Raw genomic sequence first — 8217 nt, forward strand, 5'->3', positions numbered from 1 at the left:
AAAAAAGGAAAAGAAAACAATGGAATGAGTTACTAAGTACCTCCAAGGCGTTAACGAAATCCTACCAAAAAATTGCAAAATCAAGTGGTCTTGTTTTCTTTCTTGAGCAAAATCCAAAGAAGAAGAAGAAGAAGAAGAAGAAGAAACGAAGAAACGCGTCGAATAAGAAGAAGAAGCAAGAAGAAGAAGATCGTAACGAAGAAAAGAAGAGCCCAAAAATGGTGGAGAAACGAAGCAAGGACAAAAACGGAATATTTGCGCGTTATTTTGGGCTCCGTAAAGTTATATGGGTTGGGTCGAAGTGTTAAAAAATAAAACTTGGGCGAAAAGTGTAAAAAATAAAGCTTGGGGTTAAAATGTTAAAAATATAAGCTTTGGGGTGAGTCAAATTTCTCTAATCACTAATCCAAGAGAACTTATCACCTTTACTCAATTAAAAAAGCTAGAGTTACCCAACTCAATTTTAAAACCCATTTGTCACCTATAATTAAAACCCCCGACCATGTTGTTGTATACGTTGAATAATCAAAGATTGTTTGCTTGAAAACACTATAAATAACCGTTGGTGTGTTACACCTCAGAAAAGGTTAAAAAAAAAGAAAAAGAAAAAAATAGAGAGTAAAGTTAACACACCCAGACACCTACTACTAGGGTTCTTATTATTTTTGGCACACCTATCTACTTGAATTTTAACAATTTTGTTGATTTATTCAGTCTTAGGATATAAATAATAATTCTGGACCTAACCATTATTTAATGACAAATCATGGGGTGCATTTTTGGTCTTTGCTGAATTTCAACTTCAGGTATTAATTATTCCATTATTTTTTTTACTAGTATTTCTGTTTACAAAAATGTAATTGTGCAGTTAAGTTTGTAGTTGCATTTCTACTTTCCCCTTATAGATAACTACATTTTGTGGATTTATTCAGTAAGATATAATTGTGGACCCAAACATTATTTAATGACAAATTATGGGTATAATAATTTATGGTCTTTACTGAATTTTAACTTCAGGTATTATTCCATTATTTTTTCTACTTATGTTTATATTATTATTGTTTGTCTAGATGTAATTCTGCAGTTAAGTTTGTAGTTGTATTTCTAGGGTTCTTCTTGGGCACAGTCATTTACTTACCCCCTTATAGATATAGTGTAAATCTATGTTGCTCGGACTCACTAAAATGAACTACTCTTGGATGGAGTATCCAACACGCCTTTCTGTCACATTTTCGTTGAAGAGTCGAGCCAAAATGATTGTAAATCACAACATTTTGTGAATTTATTCAGTCTTAGGATATAGTTGTGGACCCAAGAATTCTTTAATGACAAATCATGGGGGTAATTTATGTTTTTTTAACTAAATTTTAACTTCAGGTATTTCATTATTTATGATAGTTATCCTGTTTGTGCAGATGAAATTGTACAGTTAAGTTTGTATTTGTATTTCTAAACTTTTGGTAGCTCCGGATCTTTGGGGTTTTGAGCTGCATTTTGCTTCTGCTTATTTTGTTCTTCAGTTTGTAAATAGGTAAAATGTTTTGAAGAACTCGTATATGTTATTTAGGATTTTTACACTGTATAGCCGCCCACCAAAATAATAGCCGGCATCTATCTATCTATCTATCTATATATATATATAGTATATAATATACATAATAGTGTATATTTTTTTTTTCTTGTACTTCGATTATCTTATTTATTAGTGGTAGCTACTGTTTTTTTCTCTCGTAACGTTTATCATGACTTTTTCGCTTTTCGTTAGTTTCATTTTCATTTTTGCTTTCAATCGGCCAGGCTTATCCGACCTTTTCGTCATGTTTATAACTCGAGCCGAGGGTCTTTTGGAAAGCAACTCCTCCCTATCTTCCGAGATAGGGGTAAGGTGCGTCCGTACGCTTACCCTTCCCAGACCCCACATTTTGGGATTTCACTGGGTATGTTGTTGTAGTGTACACTTTTTTTTTTTTTTGTTTGTTTTGTATATTGGCTAGTGAATGTATTTATTTTTGGCCGATCGTCCAAATGTATAACTTCCCCTTTAATTCATATACACTTGAGTTCTTTATAAAAAATAAAGTTATATATGATTGAGTTGTTTGTAGCCGGTATTTAAGTGGCTAGATTTATACACATTATCTATAATGTCAGTGTATAATAATTATATCAAGCAATAATTTTTCTATTTTGTTTAATTTTCTCCTGTTAATATGTAGTTTATTTCTTTGAATGTTAGTTGGAATAGAGAAAACAAGATTGGGTTGATTTACTGTGTTACTTCCATCTTTATAAACATACTTGGCTCTAGTAGAAGAGACATTTTCTTGTTGTCACAGAGAAAAGACAGAAGTTTGAGGTGAAATAGCTTATTTCTTGTCCGTCACTAAGTTCATGATCTAACATCTTGATTTAGGGGAAGGTTATGAAGGCTATGTTGCTCGGACTCTTCAATAATGTCGATGGGTGCGTGTCGGATACTCCAAGAGTAGTTCATTTTTGGAGAATCCGACATGGGTGCGGCAACATTTGGTGAGTCCGAGCAACATAGGACTTATGGGCTGTTGAGTCATGAGTGAATGGACTATTCTGTTAAGATGGAAATGTAGTGATTCTAGAAATTGGAGGGAGAGAGTTGCTGAATCACACTATGTCTGATTGTCACTTTTATATGTATATGTCTTTTGGTATACCGTGCTACGGCTTGTATACGGGGAATTCTAATTTGTTAATAAAATGCTTACCTTATCCCAAAAAAAAAAAAAAAAAAAAAGAAAAAGAAAAAGAAAAGAAAAAGAAAGAGAATGTATATGTTTTGTTGTAAAGTTTCAGTGTCACAGTGTGTGGTAGAAATTTTTAGGCTATACATAGTTGAGTGAAAGGAGGGACCTGATCTTCCATTTCTTATCCGAATTGGAAAATCATAATTTGATTACAGTGAAAGCAATCGGACAGTATTGTTTGCTTTTGTTCTCATGGCATCCAGAGCGTACATTTAATGACATGGTAATGAGATTCTGCATATTTTATGACATGGTTATGAGATTCTGCACATTTTTATGACATGTGGTTATGAGATTCTGCATCTATTCAGTAGTGAAGTTCCTTCGCACTTACTTTGCTACCTATTAGCTCTATTGTTTGCTGTTAGTACTCATATTAAAGTTTGCCTTTCTCATGATATGGAGAGACATCTAGATGATTGGTTTGTTTATGTAGGGGTAAGGTCTGCGTACACTCTGCCCTCCCCAGACCCCACTTGTGGGATTATACTGGGTATGTTGTTATTGAAAGAGAAAATGATGCATTTTGGAACTTCCCACTTAACTGATGAAGAATGTTGTGCTCCTATTAAATTGTAAATACCTCTTTCTTTAGAATTAAGATAAAATTGGTTATTTATGGATATGATTATCACGCTAAGGCAATTTCAGATTTGGCCTTGCCTTAATTTCTTAATTAACCCAGTACTGAATCTGTCATAGGTACTGGTACATCATAATATTTATGTGATCAGCTCAGCTGGTGTAGCTTCAACAGCTTAAAGTACCCATTGTGTGTCTCCATGTTGCCAGAGGGTTAGTGGACGGATGGCTTATGCAAAGACTGCCGCTCGTCTCAAGGGTACAGTACCTGAACTTGTATGCTAGACTTTTATCTTATTAGAGATCAGCGAAGAAAATTTTGGACTTAGGTGCCATCTGTTGTAAATGTACTCATGTTTTTGGTCTCTTTATGTTTTGTCCCCTGAAATGGCATCCAAACCTTTTTTTACAAATTTTAGGATACATAATTGAGCTGGCAGTTAAGAAGGTCGTATAGAATTTGGTTGTAATTTCTCATTCCTGCCTGGTAGTGGCGATTATGTTATTCTTTTCTGAATGAAGATGAGCAAGCTGCCGTGCAATAACTGGTTTTGCCTTGTGGTTTCTTTCAATGATCGACACATCTTTGTAATGCTAAAAATTCTGTCAAAATTTCAAAGGTAGTATTTACTTAAATTAATGGGAAAATTATGCTCTATATCAACTGGGAAAAAATATTTACACGCTTCAGCCCATATTTTGAGTTTGTTACCCGGCTTAGCCCATATTTGTATATAAACACCTTATACACTATTATACACTTTTATACAAGGTTGATACATTATGCATATGCTCTCCCGCGGTATAATTTTGTATAATATTGTATAAATTGAAAATATGGCTACGTCGCATAATATATTATGTTAGGCTGTATGTTTTTGAACATTTACCTAAATTCATTGCATGAAATGACCACAAGATGCAACTTGATATTCCAAAGTCCTGCTTATGCCTGTGCAAGTGTATCATAATCCAGGCCTTTGTTTGTCTATATATACTGAAAGGCGACTGCATCTGATTGCAGGTTTGTTGATCCATCAGCTGCTAGTAATTGCTATCTGTTTGTCCAGCTATCAGAATGTAGTGGCTCTACATGTGTCGCATAAGCCAAACGAATGTCTTCCACATCTGAACTGGCTAGTCCTCCCAAAAGTGGAATCTTCGAACCAATTGAGATACCACCTGCTGTCATCCCTCATTATCCTTTCCCGGGGAAATCATTGCCACCAATGTACCCTTCCTTTCCGAAGACATATGACCCTCTCTTGACTGGAAGATGCCCTGTAAATTTCTGTCATTTCAAGCATCACAGAAAAACAGCATCTGATTGTACTCTATCTTTGTCAACAATAGTAGGAAATGTAGTATGCTGTCCACAGTTCAATAGCTTACTCCACATATTCCAGGGATTTTACAGCAGGCGTTCTGATACTTTAGTTTTACAGTCAGGTAGCTGATGATTGTTTTAGTGATATCATCAGTATATTAGCTAGTAAAGGAGCAAACAGCTCCATTTCTGGCCTGTGCTCTGTGAAGTCATCAAATCTAACTGGTGGGTCTTGCCCTGTGAAGGACATTGGTACTTTCGAAAAAATGGTGAATACAAGCAAGTTATTGGAGTCTTGTAGCAAAGTTGATTCTCTTAAAGAATGCTGTAGGCCTGTTTGCCAGCCTGCAATTTCAGAGGCTGCACTTCTGATCTCAGGGATAAAGACGACTCTTGGTGTTAAGAACATAGTTGGAGTACCTAGTGAAAAGTAATACGCTAATGACTGTAAAGGAGTGGTCTATTCATGGATTTTAAGAAAACTACAATTTGATGATGCCAGTTCTACGTTTCGGTTATTGTCTTCCTGCAAAGTTAACAAAGGTTATTTTTGACACATCTAGCCCTGAACGTGTTTGTGAGGTTTTTATTATTCTCAAAGAACTCATGTTTCTTGGTTTTTTCCATTTGACTCTATACTAGAGTTCCTGAAAAATTTATATTGCCATAGGGGTTAAAAATAACTGCCCATGACCACTAATTGTTAGCGGAGCATGTTTGCCTCAAGTATTTTGTATGTCCCTGACAACACATCTAACGTCAATTTTCCATCGAAATGAACCAAGTAATACTTTTATGTTCTATTTGAATGTATGTGAATTTGAGATATATACACAGGCTGGAGAATGTACTTGAGGCCATGAAAGGTTTTGAACAACTCAAACTTGTGTACTTCACGGGAATGTTGCAGCAAATTTTTATTGCAGTTAAGGGGAAGGTTAAGACGGTGTTTGGATGGGCTTAAAAGCTAGTCAAACCAACTTAAAAACTCTTTTTTGGCTTGTCTTAATGTTAAAACTTAAAAAAATGCTTTTAAGTCAGCCATAAGTTGGTCTACCCCAATCTATGGATTTTTGGCTTAAAAGCGAGGTTTGACCAAATAAATTACAATGTTATGCACTGCTCTTTCTAATAATTCTCAATATTTGTCTTTATCAAAAGACCTAGTCCCATTTCTTTTTTCTCTTTGTACTCTTTGTCGTTGCCTTGTTGCCTCTCACCATCCTCAAAGCAAATACTTTCTCTTGGTGTGAAACGAGTAGAAATCTTGTTTTTTTGTTTGGTAATTTAGGCCTTTTATCTAGGCCTTTTATCTAGCTTCCATGAAATATGTGATCGGACATTTCCTGGTATAATGAATAAACACATGATTTTCGTTATTCCTAAATATAGTTTCATCTTTTCTTTAATATCCTAATCACTTCAAACGTGAAGCTGCAAAGTTGAGAAGAATCAAATCTTGGAATTTTTTCTTTTATTTCTTTTCTTTTTCTTGAGAAAGAACAAAAACAACTAGTTTGCCGAGTTTTATGTGTAAACTATTCTAAGTGACTCAAGTTTTTCAAATTAAATGTTTACATTTAGTCTAGAAACAACTGTTGAAGTAAATTTTCTCTTGTAAACTTAAGTCAAATTTAATTTATAAATTTAATTTATTGTACGTTAAAAATTATATTTATTGAAAATAATCTCCACTTAATCTATATTTAAAGTGAATTGTGACATAAGTTAATTTGTATTCTAGATCAATTTAATAAAATGTTGCTATGATAAGCTTTTACGTATTAACAATACTAAGAGGCTTAGTTTGGATTGACTTATAAGTTGCTTTCACTTTTTTTTGAGTGTTTGTACCGGCAGAAACTTATAAGCCATTTTGAGCTTAAAAATAAACCCAAAAAAATAATTGGGCCCGTTTGGCTTAGCTTATCTAAAGCAACGAGTAAAGCTGTTTTTCAGCTTATAAGTCGCTTTTTTAAAAACCATCCAAACAGGCTCTAAGGGCATTTTGGTCATTTTAACAAAAAGGTGTTTATTAGCATTTTTTTGAACAAACACATCATTGCTTATTTTCACCTACAATACTTCTATCCAAACATGTAATTGCTTATTCGTACATTTAGCACCAACACTTACAAATATGTTTAGCTCTTGGTGTTTCAAGCTACAAAGTAGTTTTTTTTTTTTGAAACTGGTAACTTTTAAGCTACTAAGTAGGTTTTGGACATAGATTTGGTTGAAACGTGAAAAAAAAGAGTTTCTAAAGTTGAAGTTGAAAAATGGTAGTTGAAAGTTGAAGTTGTGTTTGGACATGCATTTCATTTGGGAAAAAAAGTTGAAGTTTTGTGAGTGAAATCTTTTATCATCAATTTTTGACAAGGAGTACATAATTTTTATCATCAAGTTTGAAAAACTCATCTTTAGAAAAAACTAACCAAAGGATCATCACAATGCATAACCAAGCAGTTTTGAATTTTTTATGGAAAAAAAAGGGAAAAAAAAAACTCATGTCCAAACGGGCCCTTAAATTCAGCTCTGCCAAGCGGGCTCTAAAGCATTGGCCTAATGCATGATTTAACCATATGATTAATGCTTATAAATAGCTGTCTTTTTTCCAAAAAATTCTTAATTTGTTGTATCATTGTACATGTTAGCCTACCAAAGAATAACGTGAATTGCCTTTAGTTTTTGTTTCTGGAAATGCTTTACTACACAGGTTAGCTGATCTTAATTTTGACCTTGCATTTTATCAATTGAGGATATAATCTTCGGTCTTTTTTTTATTTTTATTGTTTATGCTCTGTAGGTGTCCAAGCATCTTGAGCGCGCCTCGACGTCTAATCCATAGGTAACTCTCTGTCACTTTGAGGATTGGACTAGACTATAGGAAGGAATCACTTAGTGTTTTTGAGATCAAATCTTCAATCTTTCATATTGATCACCGGTTAAAGATATTACTTTGGACCCTAGACTGGTCGAGGGCTCAAGAGCGATCTTTGTCTTAGCGGTCTCGAGAACTTCCTTGTGACTTGTTAGAGCGTTGCTTTCCCCCATTCCAATATGAACTGAAATTGTGGCTTGAGAACCGCAATAATGGCTGATAAAACAAATATATATTCCATATTAACTGTCAAGGACTTCGATTTGCAAAATGCGACTGAATCAACTAACTCTAATCCCCCTCCCCCTCCACAAAAGAAAGAAAGATATTAGAATAGGTATAGGAATAGGATTTGTATATAGTATCCTACATGGAAAAGGATTGGGATGTGAGGTCTATAAATCGTGGTACTAACGTGTAATAATGTAGATACACAATTCAATAATAATATTCTCTCATATTTTCATGGAGAAGGTGCGAGCGATCCCCAATGAGATGCTATTCTTCCTTTCTCGCTACCCCCGTTCGCCGAGGGTGTAGGGACAAGATTGGATGCACACTTCCTTGGTTATTCTCGGGTTCAAAAGCGGGTATCATCGTCTTCCTACCGATCTCCGTCGATAGCTTATGTCCGCTCGATGTCACAT

The 8217-nt window shown here is 34.6% G+C and overlaps 1 pseudogene; it reads left to right on the forward strand.

Moving 5' to 3' along the window:
* The first annotated feature begins 4310 nt into the window (after positions 1–4310).
* Positions 4311–5498, forward strand: LOC132066032 (uncharacterized GPI-anchored protein At1g61900-like; annotated as a pseudogene).
* The last annotated feature ends 2719 nt before the right edge of the window (positions 5499–8217 follow it).

This window comes from Lycium ferocissimum, chromosome 1 (assembly GCF_029784015.1).
Source record: "Lycium ferocissimum isolate CSIRO_LF1 chromosome 1, AGI_CSIRO_Lferr_CH_V1, whole genome shotgun sequence".
In the NCBI taxonomy this organism is placed as follows: Eukaryota; Viridiplantae; Streptophyta; class Magnoliopsida; order Solanales; family Solanaceae; genus Lycium; species Lycium ferocissimum.